General features: G+C 45.3%; 1 pseudogene; it reads left to right on the forward strand.

The window, feature by feature from the left end:
• The first annotated feature begins 12,105 nt into the window (after window positions 1–12,105).
• Window positions 12,106–12,710, forward strand: LOC124965340 (SREBP regulating gene protein-like; annotated as a pseudogene).
• Window positions 12,711–13,959: the final 1,249 nt, after the last annotated feature.

A 13,959-nucleotide genomic window follows, 5' to 3' on the forward strand; every position in this document is an offset into this window, starting at 1 on the left:
GAGGCTGCATAGAAAGGATGTGACCTTCTCCTACAGGAGCCTTTGACTGTGTCACTTGGAGGGAAAAGACAGTCTCTGGGGAGATGTATATGGAAGGGTGCTGAAGGAGTACCTGGGCTCATGGGCAAAGCGGGGCTTCCTGGGAGAAGGGGCAGAATGAGGAGTATTATTACTCCGAATACTCTCAGGTATTTGCCAGATGAATGAACAAACACTGACCTCAGGGACAGAGAACTGAGTAGAGGCACTAGGTGGGTGTTCAGAAGGGTCCTCCCTATATTGCTCAATCCTGTAGTAAGGGGTTTAGAAAAGGGAAGAGAAATGGGACTAGGAGGGCTCTGATTCCTGCTATGAAGTTTCCTTGGTGAAGCTTGGAGGAGGAAGGACAGTGGCCCCCATGGATTAGTGAGAAGGGGAGCCAAGCCACAGCTCTGCCTCTTGGTGAATGGTCCTTTAGGGGAAGATAGGCTTCTGGCCAGTTAGCAGAGGAGGCCTGTGGGTGGGAGGAGGTGGGCCTTGGCCTTGTACAGAGAGCAAGGAGAAGGGAGGGCATTCCAGACTGGAGCGAAGTCTGGAGGTTGGAGTGCGTGTGGTCTGGCAGAGGGCAGAGGACCTTGAGCTCTTTGTTGCCAGGAGAAGCTATTAGGGAGAGAAACTGGAAGTCCTGACAGATGAGGATGGTTAGGGTCAGGCTGAGGCTGTTCCCCAAGTGGGTCATTTTCTCAGCAAGCCAGAACCTGTGTACTCACTCTTTGCTGGTGCTGGGAATAGTCAAGTTATGCTCTTAGTGGGGGAGGGGAAAGCAGAATTCAAGGTGCATCACTACAGGTCAGGCAGGCTGCCCAGGCATCACACATGCTGGTGCTAGTGAAGCCAGAATTAAGGACAGGTAGTTAGTGTAGAAATAGGGAATCGGGTCAATTTGAGGAAATGAAGCCATGAAGCCATCTGTGTCTGGAAGTTGGAGACTGCCCCTGGAAGAATGGAATGTCAAGGATCTACAGAACCCATTGATTATCAAATTGCAAGCAAGGAGCTGCTAATTAATGCCCCCTGGGCCCTTACCTGCCTGAATCACCCTGGCCCTCCTCCTGCCCATGGTTTCTCAGTTAATGCAAAACCAGGCCTAGTCACATAGGCAGCTGGGAGAGAACTGGAGAACAAAAGAAAATTTAACCTATAAAAGATGTAGGGTGTGCTCACTTCTGGGGACTTTTAGAACATCAGCCATGGCCCCCTTCTTCCTGCCAGAAGTCTGTATTATTACCTTTAAATAAAACCTGCTTAATCTGCTTGCCTTGGCGTGCTTCTCTAGTGTTCAATCTTCAACATTAGAAGGAGCAGAACTCATCACCGGTAAACGGCGGTATCACTAGGCCAGCAACACTGACGAGCAAGTACACTTGATGAGCAAGTCCCCAAGGTCACTGGACAGTGCAGGGCAGGGCCAAGACCCAAGTTGAGTCCCAAGCCCAAGGAGTCGCTGCAGTGTCAACTCTTCACTTACCCAGTTCCTCAGGGGCATGTGTGAGCCTCACATACACAGGGACGGGAAAGGTGGAGGAAGCAGACCCTCTCAGTTCAAGCATGCCTCTTCACTGTCTGGAGCTCATGGTTCTAAATGCCAGATACAGAGTAGCTCAGCTTTTGCTTGGAAAGAATTTAACTCTTCAGGGTTTGTGTTGTGAAGAAACCTGTCCTCTGAAGATGAATTTTAGTTTTCTCCTTGGATTTTAGTGATGTGGAAGTAAATTTTTATGCTTTTGGAGACACATTTTCCTTTCTGCTTAGTAAAGGGTCTAATGAGACTGGAAACCTGGCTCCATGGGACTATGTTGGTTTGGACCAACAGGTGGGGGTGCACTGAGGTGCTGTGTATGGTTCAGCAGGGATGGAAAATGGCAATGGAAGTCAGGAATTCTAATGCAGGGGTCCAACACAGGGTGGAGGTGGACCAAGGTCAGGGGGAAATCCCTGGGAAGGTACAGGGACTAGGGTTCCTGGAGGAACTGCGACTCCCCTTTCTCCCAGCAGGTGATTCCCCACCAGGTCATTTTGGCTTGGTACCTGAGGGGTGGATGTGATTTAGAATGTCCCTTGACATTTCCCTGCCTCCTTTTCCTGTTAGTCAGGGGAGAGCCTCTGGGCTGCTACAGAGAGTTGCTGGTCTTCAGTGAGTTTTTATGAACCTTGGGAAGAGAATGTCACCATCCCACTTGCAGCAAGGACCTGCTGTTCATGCAGCATGGCAGCATGGTGAGGGCAGGGTTGGGCCCGCATCAGCCCTGGGCCAATCTCCTGCCAGGTGCTGGGCAGTTTGCTGAAGGATGTGCAAGTTGTGTGCTTCTGACCTGATGCTCCTGGAGGGATCTTGGGAGCAGTGGCATGCTGGCCTGGACTTTGAGCATCCATGTGGGGCATTGCTGGGCCTTTCTCAGCTTACAGCACAAATCTTCACTGAAGGCCTTGGGCACAACAAACCTGGCCTATAGCCTCAGGGAGAGTTCATTTCAAAATAACTTTGTTCAAACACATCCTTCCTCTGAATGTCATTTATTTCATGAGTTCTCTTTTGAACTAGAATTCAAAAATTGAAGTTTCTGGGTGTTTTAGACAGCTTTTTTTTGCTGCTGTGACTTAAGAACCCAACCAGAAAAACTGCAAAGGAGAAAAAGTTCATTTGAGGGCTCGGTTTCAGAGGTCTTTGGTCATAGAAGGCAGGATACATTGCTTGGGGCTCAAGGGGTGGCTCAAAGTTATGGCAGAAGAGTATGGCAGAAGGAAGCAGCTCATGTGATGATCAGGAAGCAGGGAGGGAGAGGTCTCCACTTGCAAGATGTAAATATATACCCCAGAGCCACACCCCCAATTCCCACCTCCTCCTGCCACACCACACCACTTCAGTTACCACAGAGTTAATCCCTCTCAGGGGATGAATTCACTGCTTGGGTTAAGACTCTCACAACCCCATCATTGCTCCTCTGAACCTTCTTGCATTGTCTCACACATGAAGTTTTGGAGGACACCTCACATCCAAACCATAAAAATGAGTTTCCATTTCATCCATTTTTTGTTTGACATTTTGAACATTTTGATTGAAGAGGGATAAGTGAATTATCTTCAAAGCTATTGAATCTGAGATTTGTGCTATCACACTATCAAAGAGCAAGGGATGCCTTTGCAGGGTAGAGAGTTTCATTTTCTTCCCGCTTCCTACTTGGTTAATATCGGATCCAGGACAGAATGGGGATAGTCAGTGTGGCAGGAACTGAATGACTGGAACTGGAAGCTGAGTGAGACCCTGAGAAGTGGCAGGTGTCCTGCTGGGTTAGGCTAGCCCAGAGCTTGCAGATGAACTCCAGGTGGCTAGAAACTGAGGCTGTAGGTAAAACAATGGCAGTAGCAGCAGGTGAGGAATGCCAGCCTCTGACCCTCCAGGGACCCATGAGCTTTGCTGTCTTTACACACACGTGTCAGACTTCACACCCCAAGATCTGTGATCACCCTGTTTGGAGGAGATTTAGTATAGGGGTGGGGATGGGTGGTAAGAAAGTTGCCTGAAATGGGAACCCTGTGCTTACAGCAGGGGACACTCTCCAAGTGTTCAGAGGATACCATTGTGAGGGGTAGTGGTGCTGCAGGGCACATTCTGGGAAGAAGAGACTCAGTCCTGTGTCCTCCTGGCCTGTCTGGGACATGAGTAGACTAACTCAGGCCTGAACTTCACCAGAAGTTTGTAGGCTGCAGCTAGGGGACAAAGAGGTCCCACTGGTCTCTGCTTAGGTTATGCTCCAGTGAAGTGACAGAAGGGGAGGGAAATTCTCATCTGTCCACCATGGAGTCACTATGTGAGGATACACCGAGAATTGGTTCTTTTGAACTATTTGTGGGAAGAGTAGGTGTGACTCACTGGATAAAAAACTTGAAAAATAAAGACAAGTTATTTTGTTGTCTGTGCCTCTGGACTCTCAGAAACTCTTCATGTGGAATAGGAATCCCAGCTCCCAGCACATTTGGGATCTGGGTGGATGTTCCGAAGTCCTTGTGTGTGCTGGGATGGAGAATGGCGAAGAACAAAGGCACAATTCTCAGCCTCAAAACCTATTATATTGGAACATTACATTGTGTGGCAGCAGAGTCCACTCAAGGTGACCAGGGTGGGATGGACTGCAGGGGAAGACTCCACAGAGGGGAGGCATTGTATGGAGCTCTGTCTTCTCAGCCCCAGGTAGTGTGTTACTTACCTGGCCATAAGTCCCAGGAGGGGCGTATCAGTTTGTTCAGCATTACAACCCTGTGCCTCACATACCCTTGGTACACAGCAGGTGTTCACTGAATATTCATCAGTGGCAGGAAGGTGTTGCTGGACCCTCAGAGGTTGAGAGCTAGGGAAGTTTTACTGGGGAACAGGCCAGCTGGCAGTGCTGACAGAGGCATCTCAGTTTCAGATCCTGGAACTGAAGGACCTTTGAAGGTTCATCTAAGCCTCTCTCCTTCCCTCTTTGCATGGAAAAGATGAGGAAATAGCCAGCAAGATGTAGGTTCTTGTCAAGTGATGACCAAGAGGTTGCTGATGGGAAAGAGCCCTGGCCTGCAGTGCAAGTCCACCATATTCAGTATATGTAGTTTTTAAATGCTCAGTTTTGGCCACCACCTAACAGCTGAAGGGACGGAAATGTGCAGACAAGAGACTTGTATGAGTTCCCACATATTTGGTTCAGAGTCATTTCTGTGCAGCTTCTCTTGGAGAGCCAGTGGTGGGCATTCTTGTTAAAGAGGTCTGTGATACCCCATGGATTTAATGAGATATCAGAATCTCAATTAACCCATTTCATTGCATTAGCAGGACTGTAATTAAGAAATCTCCAAAGGGTCATCCTTCATTCTTGTCTTCTGAGTTGATGGAGAATGCATTGGAGCTTCTTGGCATCCTTTATCAACTTTGGATAAAACATTAGATTGAGTGCATGGGCTTGTTAGAAAGGACACTGTCAGGAACCATTCCTTCTGCTGGCTGGTGTGGCATGACTGGCTAACTCTGAACTTTCCCCAGGAGGTTGTAAAAGGGCAGGTGTGAGTTTTGCCTTCAGGGTCAAGGGTCAAGGGCCTGGCCATTCTGAGGGCAAAATGAAGGGCATCGTGGCAAGTGGTTGCAGTAGTATACAGGACTGGGGTTCCTGGGATGGGCCTGGTCAGCATACAGCAGAAGGAGAAATGGAGACTGGGCAGTGTGATTTAGTTCTACATCCTCTCTGATCTTGGCCTGATGGGGCCACCACAGGGGGCTTCTGCCTTATTCTGGCAGCAGGGTCATTGGTGACTATATATTTTCAAACCTGTTTCCTTTTTTTGCAAAATAGAGGCACTCATGTTAGTCACTGGCTGGGATTGTCATAATATGATATGGGGTGACACTAGAACTGTAGGCAGCCTGCCTGGCAAAACTCAGCAATGCCCTATTATGATGCGGCCGATGATGACACACACTGTGTGGCAACCGTTGCCAAGAGGCTTTTAGTCTAGCTGAGGACTACGGGATGGAGGGTTTGATTTAGCTTCGAAGGAAGCTGTGACTATGGGAGCTTGTTTTGGACGGGCCCAAGTGGCCCCCAGAATGGAGAGTGAGGAGGATCTCATGTGGGGAATGGAGATGTACCGCCTGCCTACCAGTCCCCCTGAAGGAGAATACTCTTGGTGGTCTGGTATGAATGGGTGCAGCATTCCCCGAAAGAGAGACAACCAGCTGGCCTCCAAATTCTGGAAGAGAGAACGTGGCAGAGGCAAGTCCCTCATTCCCATTCTGTTTTTCCCATTCATAACTACTCCCCTCCTCCCTTCTAATATTTAGGATTTTATTGGCATCTGTCCTTCTAAGTGGCATCCCTGTTGAATCCACATGATGTCGCATCCCATGCCATCCTGATTCTGTTCAGCTTGCAATGTGTCCACCCAAGCCTGCACGTCCTTGTACCACTGTAGTGCTGGGCCACAAAGTGAAATGTGCTTTCCCCAGGGCACAGTCCCTTGCCTTTCCTGGAACACAAGATAATATCTCTGTGGGGATAGAAGTCAGCAGCAAAATAGCTACATGGTCATAGGGCCCATGTGGGCTTACTGGCCTAACTGCCACCTGGTAGGAAGACTGTCTCCTGTTTTCCACCAATGCTTACAGTGAGGCCTACCCGTTCACCTGTGCCCCACACTAGGCATTTCCCACTCTCCAGGTTTTGCCAGCCTCTAGGGACAAAGAGCTACTAAGTCCTAAAATTGCAAGTTAATATTCTTTGCTGAGCCTCCAGCAAGGCCTATGTTTCTCCTGTAGACACATAGGACTTCCTGGAAGATTCCAGATATTGGTCCTTTGTCAGTTTTAGACAATGTCAACTGGGGGACAGTATTCACGGTCTCTCAACTGCTCAAGGTGTCACATTCCCGATAGATATCCTTAATGTTTGATGTAATAATGTGTGTGCATGTACATTGATGAAGTGAACACATGAGGTCACCTTCAATGTGTTGAAACTATGCTGGCTTTGGCTTTCAAAAGAAGGCTGCTGAAGGACAGAGTCAGAGCTCAGGCTCAGCCACTGTGATCTAGTGAACTGCTGAAGTGCCAGCCTTGCTGAGGAGTCCCTGCTGCCCACACCTGGGCTGGAGTGGGTCTGTGGAGGGAATAACTGCTGATGGGGTCCCAGAGCTGTCCCACACTTTAATAAGCAGATTGGAAATCACACCCACTCTCTGGAAAAGGTTGCCAGGTCAATTACCTTCAGAAGTCTGTGGATGTTCAGCTGGATTCTGGGTCCCACAGGAGGGGGTCATCTCAGCCTGCCCAGAACTCTGGCCTCAGGGATAACTCTTTGGAGCTGTGGGCCCCCCATTGTCCCTTACCCTTCTTGTGCAGAGCCTGTGTGTGTGTGTGTCCCTTTTCAAGTACCAATGCCTTCTTGTCAGACCTCCCCACAGTGCTGCTCCTCACCTGGCTGATTCAGCTCAGGGTAAGAGAGACTCAGGTGTCTCACAGTCCATGCCACCAGGAGGACTGTGCCCTTTTCTGCAAAAGCAGGCACAAGTCCATCTGTTCTCTAGGAGCTTCCAGCTGACGCTAAATAGAAAATCCCAGATGATCAGCTGGGTAGAGACTGTTATAAAAGCCATTATGGACAAGAGGTTGGCTGAGAGTTTTGAAGACAGAGGACAAGGAGAATATGATGGATCCCTTTTATGACCCACTTCCTGTGTGTGCATCAGTGTCCACGGCCTTGGACACTTTCACATCAGTCAAAAGATGATTTTCAGCACAGATTAGCCATTAATACTTTCTCAATTATCCTTTTATTATTTATCATTCAGATGAACTAGTTTCTCCTTTCATAGTGCAAACAAGTAATCAAAACTTATGCCTCTCCTGATAAAGCTAAGAGTCTGAGCTCTGCCTTTGAGACTCTTCTACCAGGATCCATTTATGTTGCCTTCAACTCCAGTCCAGCCACTGTGGCTGCAGGATCCTGGCAGACCCTAACTATTCTATGCCACTCATGCTTCATCTGTGGAACTGCGATTGTCACTACTGGGCAGTGGGTGGCAATATTTGGAAGTATGAGACACTTAGCATGAGGCCTGGTACATGGTAGGTGCCCAATAAGGGGGAAATAGTGTTTATTGCAGTGATTTGGAAGTAATATTCAGCATGTGATGACCTCCAAGCAGAAAACTTCACTTAGATGTCACCTAGTCTGAGAAGCTGTCCCTGGCCCCCTGGTCTGTGTGAGAGGCCCTCCAGGGCATCCTCAGTTCTGTACTTTGCTGCTCCACTTCCCTGCTTGACTCATGGTTATTTTTCGGCTTATTACTTGGCCTTGGATACCCAGAGAAGCTCTGTGTCACCGACCTCTATGTTCTTGTTGGTAATAAAAAGAGGAAGACACATCAGCTAGCAAAAAATGATATTTTCTCAACTGTGATCCAAGGGTAAGCAGGAAGAACCTGGTTGGCTTAGGGCCTTTGTTGTGGTGATAGTTAGAGGATAATTTCTGTTTCACCAGAAATTTTACCTCATTCGGGCCAAACGGGTTGACTCCCAAGAACATGAACATATAAGCAAGGCTTTAATGGACTGGGTCGGGGGGACTTTACATTGAGGAGAAAGGGAACAGCCCTGATTGAGAGAAACAGAATGAGCCAGGCTTCCAGAGAGTGGCTGGTTGGAAGGGCTGGCATTTTCATGGTAATGCTTTAAAGGATTTTCCTTCATGTGGAAGACTCTTGTGATATCTCCTGGGCCAGCCTAAGCCCAGTTGATCAACACCTATTTATGGTTGATCTGATGAAGAATGGTATGAAATGGCATATTCAATGCATTGTTAAGGTAGAAGAGTAGGAAAAGATTTATAGTAACATTATAAATTAAGGTTTTAGAGTTTATCTGCCATTTTGTTCCCCATTCTGGTCTCTTACAGTCTCATTCCCCCTGAGAGATTTTATCCTTATCCTTAGTAAGGGGAAAACTTGAGAGTAAATGGGTTAAGGAGACATACAAGGAAGCCAAATGTTGTCAGTTTTACATGAAATGACTTAATGAGACACCTTCATCTTTCTTGCTGTTTGACAACAGTAGGAGTTCTCATGTCAAATCTGATATCATCTTGCACAGTAGCAGGTTCAGGAGTATTACACTTTCTTCCTCCCAGTGGTTTCTCATTGCCTAAGTAGATGTCTCTTTTGAAATCCTACCAATTTACAAGACAGTTGTTTTTGTTCACAAGTTTGTGAACAATCTCTGTAGTTACAATACCCATGCCAGTTATATGAGTGAACAAAGGCTAATACCCTTTGGAAACCAAGAAATCATGTTTATTCATAGCACCATTGAGATTATTACAAGAACCCACTACTTCTGGTTGAAGCGTGTGAGTTCCACTCCTTTTATTGATGCTGAGATGTTACCAGGTTGTTCTACTCTATCATAGTTTTTTGCACCAAGGAATTATTTATAATCTTACCATTTTACAAAGACAGTTTCATTTTTTGCATCAAATCTAATCATATGCCTTTGTATTGTCACCATTACTGTCATTTCAGATAATACCTGTGTGGCCTCTTTTGTCTCTTACATAGAAAATCTTCCCCAAAGATACTATCTGGAAGGTATGTAAACGAGTCATAACCAGTGAACAGTGGATTCTCTACCACTTCAAGCATTTGGAGAACTAACTTACTCCTGTGCTAAAGATCATTGTTAGATCTTCCTTGAGTGCTTTTGCCACAATCCAACACAAGGGGAACACGTTCAGCGTTGCCAGGCAGCAGTGTGGCACACTCCACATTTCTAAGCAGTATACATAGTCCCAGTATCCTGTTTATAGGACAGTTATTTTCAAACATCAATAATTTGAAATATAGCACATTCCTAGATATAAAATGACAAAATACTTCAAGAAAATACTTTCACGAATGTATCTTACATTACATGCCTGTTATGTCCATACTGGTGTTCCATTGAACATTTAGTAAAAGTGACTTTTGCAGTAGTTTGTCATTTTCACAATAAATTTTTAAATATTCCAAATGATCTCATCACTCACCAATTACCTTTCTCAAAAGAATAACACTCTAAAAATACAATATTTACGTCAAAATTAACCACAAGTGGCATTATTTGCTCAGTTTAATGTATAAGACACCTCTGAAAACTAATACATAGAACAATTGACCTACTGGGTTGATAGTAACCACTACTTATCTTGAGGAGTTTACCCCATGCAACTGGTGGAGTTTAAGTGTGCAGAAACTCCGCCCTTCTCAGATCATTAGAAATCGAATGCCCTTCTATTTTTGAGTATTAGTGTCACCTTAAGGTAGGTATAGCTGTTTGTTATGGCTTAGATATTAGGTATTCCCCAAAAGTTCATATGTGAGACAATGCAAGAAAATGTACAGGTGACATGATTTGGTTATAAGATAATCAAGGATTTATTCCCTTGCTAGGGATGAACTGGGCTAACTACGGCAGGTAGGGTATGGCTGGAGGAAGTGGCTTAATGGGGGTGTACCTTGACAAGTGGAGCTCTTTCTGCTTCCTGATTGTCATGGTCTGAGCTGCCTTCCTCCATCAAACCATTTCACCCTGCTGTTCTGCCTCTCCTTGGGCCCTCAGTTAACTGTAGGAGGCTGCCTATGCACTGAGACCTCTAAAACCATCAGCATCAAGTAAACTCGATGATCCTCCTCTAAAATTGTTCTTGTCAGTTCTTTTGATCACAGTGATGGAAAATCTTACTAAAACACTAATCCAGGGAACAAGAGATGTGACTGCCCCTATTACTCCTACAGGAATTCATCCTCTAGCATGCTTACATCAGTGTGTCCTGAGGTCCTTGTTTTTCTAATAGATTGTCATTTGTGCAGGGACAACATGTCAAAAGAGAAACCAGTGCCCTCAAGGGTGTTTTGGTTATAAATGCATGCCCAATTTCATACAACATCTAAAGCCCTGTCTATGTATCTGGGAAGAACCCCACACATTTGTTCATTAGAACAAGTTAAAGAAGTTAAAGCCCTGCAAGATGCCGGGAAGCAAAGAGCAATTGGGTGATAGAAGACCCAGAGGGTATGTTTAGCTCTTAATATCTTTCTTTCCTTCTGAATAGCAGCAGGAAGTAATAGAAACCCATATGTGGAATCTGTATGGATGTTTTTTCTTGTTTTAACTGTAAGGTCTGAATAAAAATGATGAGTTTTGCTTTGGGACAGAAGTGTGAGTGGGGAGAACATTTGCTTCTATGCTATTATCACAGTAATTGTTGCATTCCCTGCTTTTATGGCATCTTTTTTATAAAACTGCTTCCACCTCTGCACAGGGTTATCTGCAGGCACATCTTTAAGTTTTACCTGGCTATAAAGTTTGTTCAATGATGTCCCCACATTGGCCTTTTAGAGGGGCTCAGTTCAGGAATAGAGTAGCTAGATTTAAAGTTTGACATCCCTGCAAATGTTTGATGTCAGAAGTGTCTAACAGGAGGGACTGATATTTTGTTAGTCTTCCCCCTATATGAACCAGCGATGATTCTTGACTTCTAAGACTGTCTGGACTTGGAGGGAGGACCTGGACCTCCACATGCTGTCCCAAGGTTAATTGGGAGGACTTGTTAACTACCAAAGGAGTCACGGCCATTATTTTTAAATGGTGTGGTAACCTTTAACTCATAGGGTCTAGCTGTTTGGAGAAATGAGTTACTAGTCTTGGGATGGCCCCCACATTTGGGGTTTAGACCCCTAAAGTTAAACCCAGTCTTTTGCCTATGACTTTTCATTTACCCATATGAGGCATATTCGTCTTTGGGTATACTTTCTGTTTGGGCGTTGAAGACTGAGCACATGGGTGCATTTCTACTGTGAAGGTCACTCAAGGTTCCTCAGGGGTTACTTTTTAGGGTCTTAAATTACATGTGAATAAGATTTTAATTCTTAGTAATCTTATATTTGAATGAACACCCAGGAAGGAGACTATGTTTTTACTTTTTCACATATAAATTATTTTACTGCTTTTTACATACAACAATTTATGAAAACACATTTTTTCCCATTCCTTCTAAAGCTTTGCTCATTCTATGTGTTTATAATTGCGCATGTGCAGTTGGATTTTACCTTATGGTAGTCTATTTTCAGGCTATGTAACCAAGAAGAGATTGCATCTAAAAATAGACCATGATGCTATTATATTGTCTTTAACGTTTTTAATTTTTAAATTATTTTTATTGTAAACAAATGGGATACATGTTTCTCTGTACACGAAGTAAAGGCATACCATTTGTGTAGTCATACATTTACATAGGATAATATTGTTTGAATCATTCTGTTATTTATGAAAACACATTTAAGAGACCCAAATGTATTGTCTCTTACAGACTGTAAGAAGTCAAGAATACTTGAATTTATAATTATCAATGAATGTTTCAATATTTTAACTTACAAGCTGGACTGCGGACCACAAGGCATTCATTGCAGCAAGTTGTGGGGCTGCTGGGCATGAAGGGGCCATGCTACTGGGTCTCAGGCTCTGGTTTTGCTCCACTCTCCAGCTGCAGCACCCCCATCTCAACCAGGATGGTGAACCTGGCTGCCATGGTGTGGCGCTGGCTCCTGGAGAAAAGGTCCATGCTGGTCCTGGTCTTCCGGCTCTGACTGGTCTACATCCTCAGCAGCACCTTGAAGCAGGAGGAGAGGACAGTGAGAGATAGAAATCTCCTCCAGGCTCAGGACCACAACCAATCCATTCCATGGAAAGTACAATTTAACTTGGGCAATGGCAGCCAGCCAAGCATTCAGTGCCAGAACGCCTTTCAAGGGAAGCACCTCATCATGGATGACCTAGGGTATGTCTGTGAAAGGAAGAATCTACTGACCAATGGCAGCTGTGATGTCAAGTATCCCCAGCACAAAGCAATGCTACTGCAATAGCTGCCTGCAGCACCTGTGAGTACTGTATGTCCTGCTGCCTGCAGCCCAACAAGCAACTCTTCTGGGAGTGCTTCCTCAACAGCGCAGTTGTGGTGTTGCAGAACTTCTTCAGGGCAGGGGAAGATCACTTCCAATTGTGCTTGGCTAAGTGCAGGACCTCTTCCCAGAGTGTGCAGCATGAGAACACCTAATGGGACCTCATAGCCGAGTACTGCTAAGGAGAGGGCCCACCCGAGGTCTTCCCCATGTGATGGCCCACTGCAGTCTGAGCACTGACACACTGCCAGAGGTTGCACAACCTGGAACCAGGCTTAAGGGACCAGGCTAGTCCTGGACAAGGTGGTGTGGGGACACTTTGACTGTGACCACTTCCGTGCTGTCCACTGGCTTTGCCCACCACCTGGGCTACAACTGGTGGAGCTCTTCTATAAAGCCGACTGGAACCTCTGGCTGGGCCCAGGCAGGAAAGAACTGCAGGATGAACTGGGAGTGTTGCTGTTGTCCCTGGGAAACTTAGCTCGGCACCCACGCGGGGACCTGGAACTTGTATCCCTTAGGCGCCATGTGTTCACTTCTATTTTGATCTGGGCTCTTCCCTATAAAATTATTTTTTAGATTCCTTTGGAATAGTAGGAATGATATAATGTTGTATGTAGGAATATGCCTTACCATTCCAGTTGAATATATTCAAGGAAATTTTAAAAACATATTTCAACTTACAAATGACTCAGTTGTTTTACCTCTCATGTAGTTTTCAGATTTTAAAGACATGATACGTAGTTTTACAGATATTTATCTTACTTACATTTAATGTATTTTTAATAGTTGATTGTACACTACCCATGGAAATCAAGATATCAGTCATTTTCAGTTGCTTCATTGTCAGAGAATACAGTAAGAGTCGTCATACCTGAAATACAGAAAACAATAGACACTGCATCCCTCATACATCCAACAAAGATAAATACGGCCTTGGCTGGCCAGCCACCCAGGCAAAAACGTGTGCTAACAATTCTGAAAACACCTTTATTTTTAGTACAAGTGGAGATTCAGAAGAGAGGAAATCACCAAAACCTGTAGGTGCTCCCTGTAATTGCAAGTGGAGGATTATTTTAAATTGTTTATAAGAAATGCTTTAAGGTAGGCATGTCAATCACCCGCCATGACACATGATGTATGACTCCTCCAGTGTGATAACAATCTGGGTTTCTGGACCCCTGTGGGCATTTGGACCCTGTTGCTTCATGGAGGAATTATGTTCCAGGTAGTACAAGAGGGGCCCAGGTCTTCTCAGTAGGGACAATCAGTCTTCCCATTGCCAGTGTGGCCATAGGAGTCTGACGGGCATATTTTTGTAATCTTTTATGTATCTGGACTGAGGTTCATAAAGGCCTGCACATAAGGGCCTTCTGTCCATTTTCTTTGTTTTTGCAGTAGAGATCTAGTTGTGAATGGTGTTGAAACAAGGAAGTCATCCCTCTTGACCATCAAGCACATATA

The sequence above is a fragment of the Sciurus carolinensis genome, chromosome 15, assembly GCF_902686445.1.
Source record: "Sciurus carolinensis chromosome 15, mSciCar1.2, whole genome shotgun sequence".
Taxonomy (NCBI): Eukaryota; Metazoa; Chordata; class Mammalia; order Rodentia; family Sciuridae; genus Sciurus; species Sciurus carolinensis.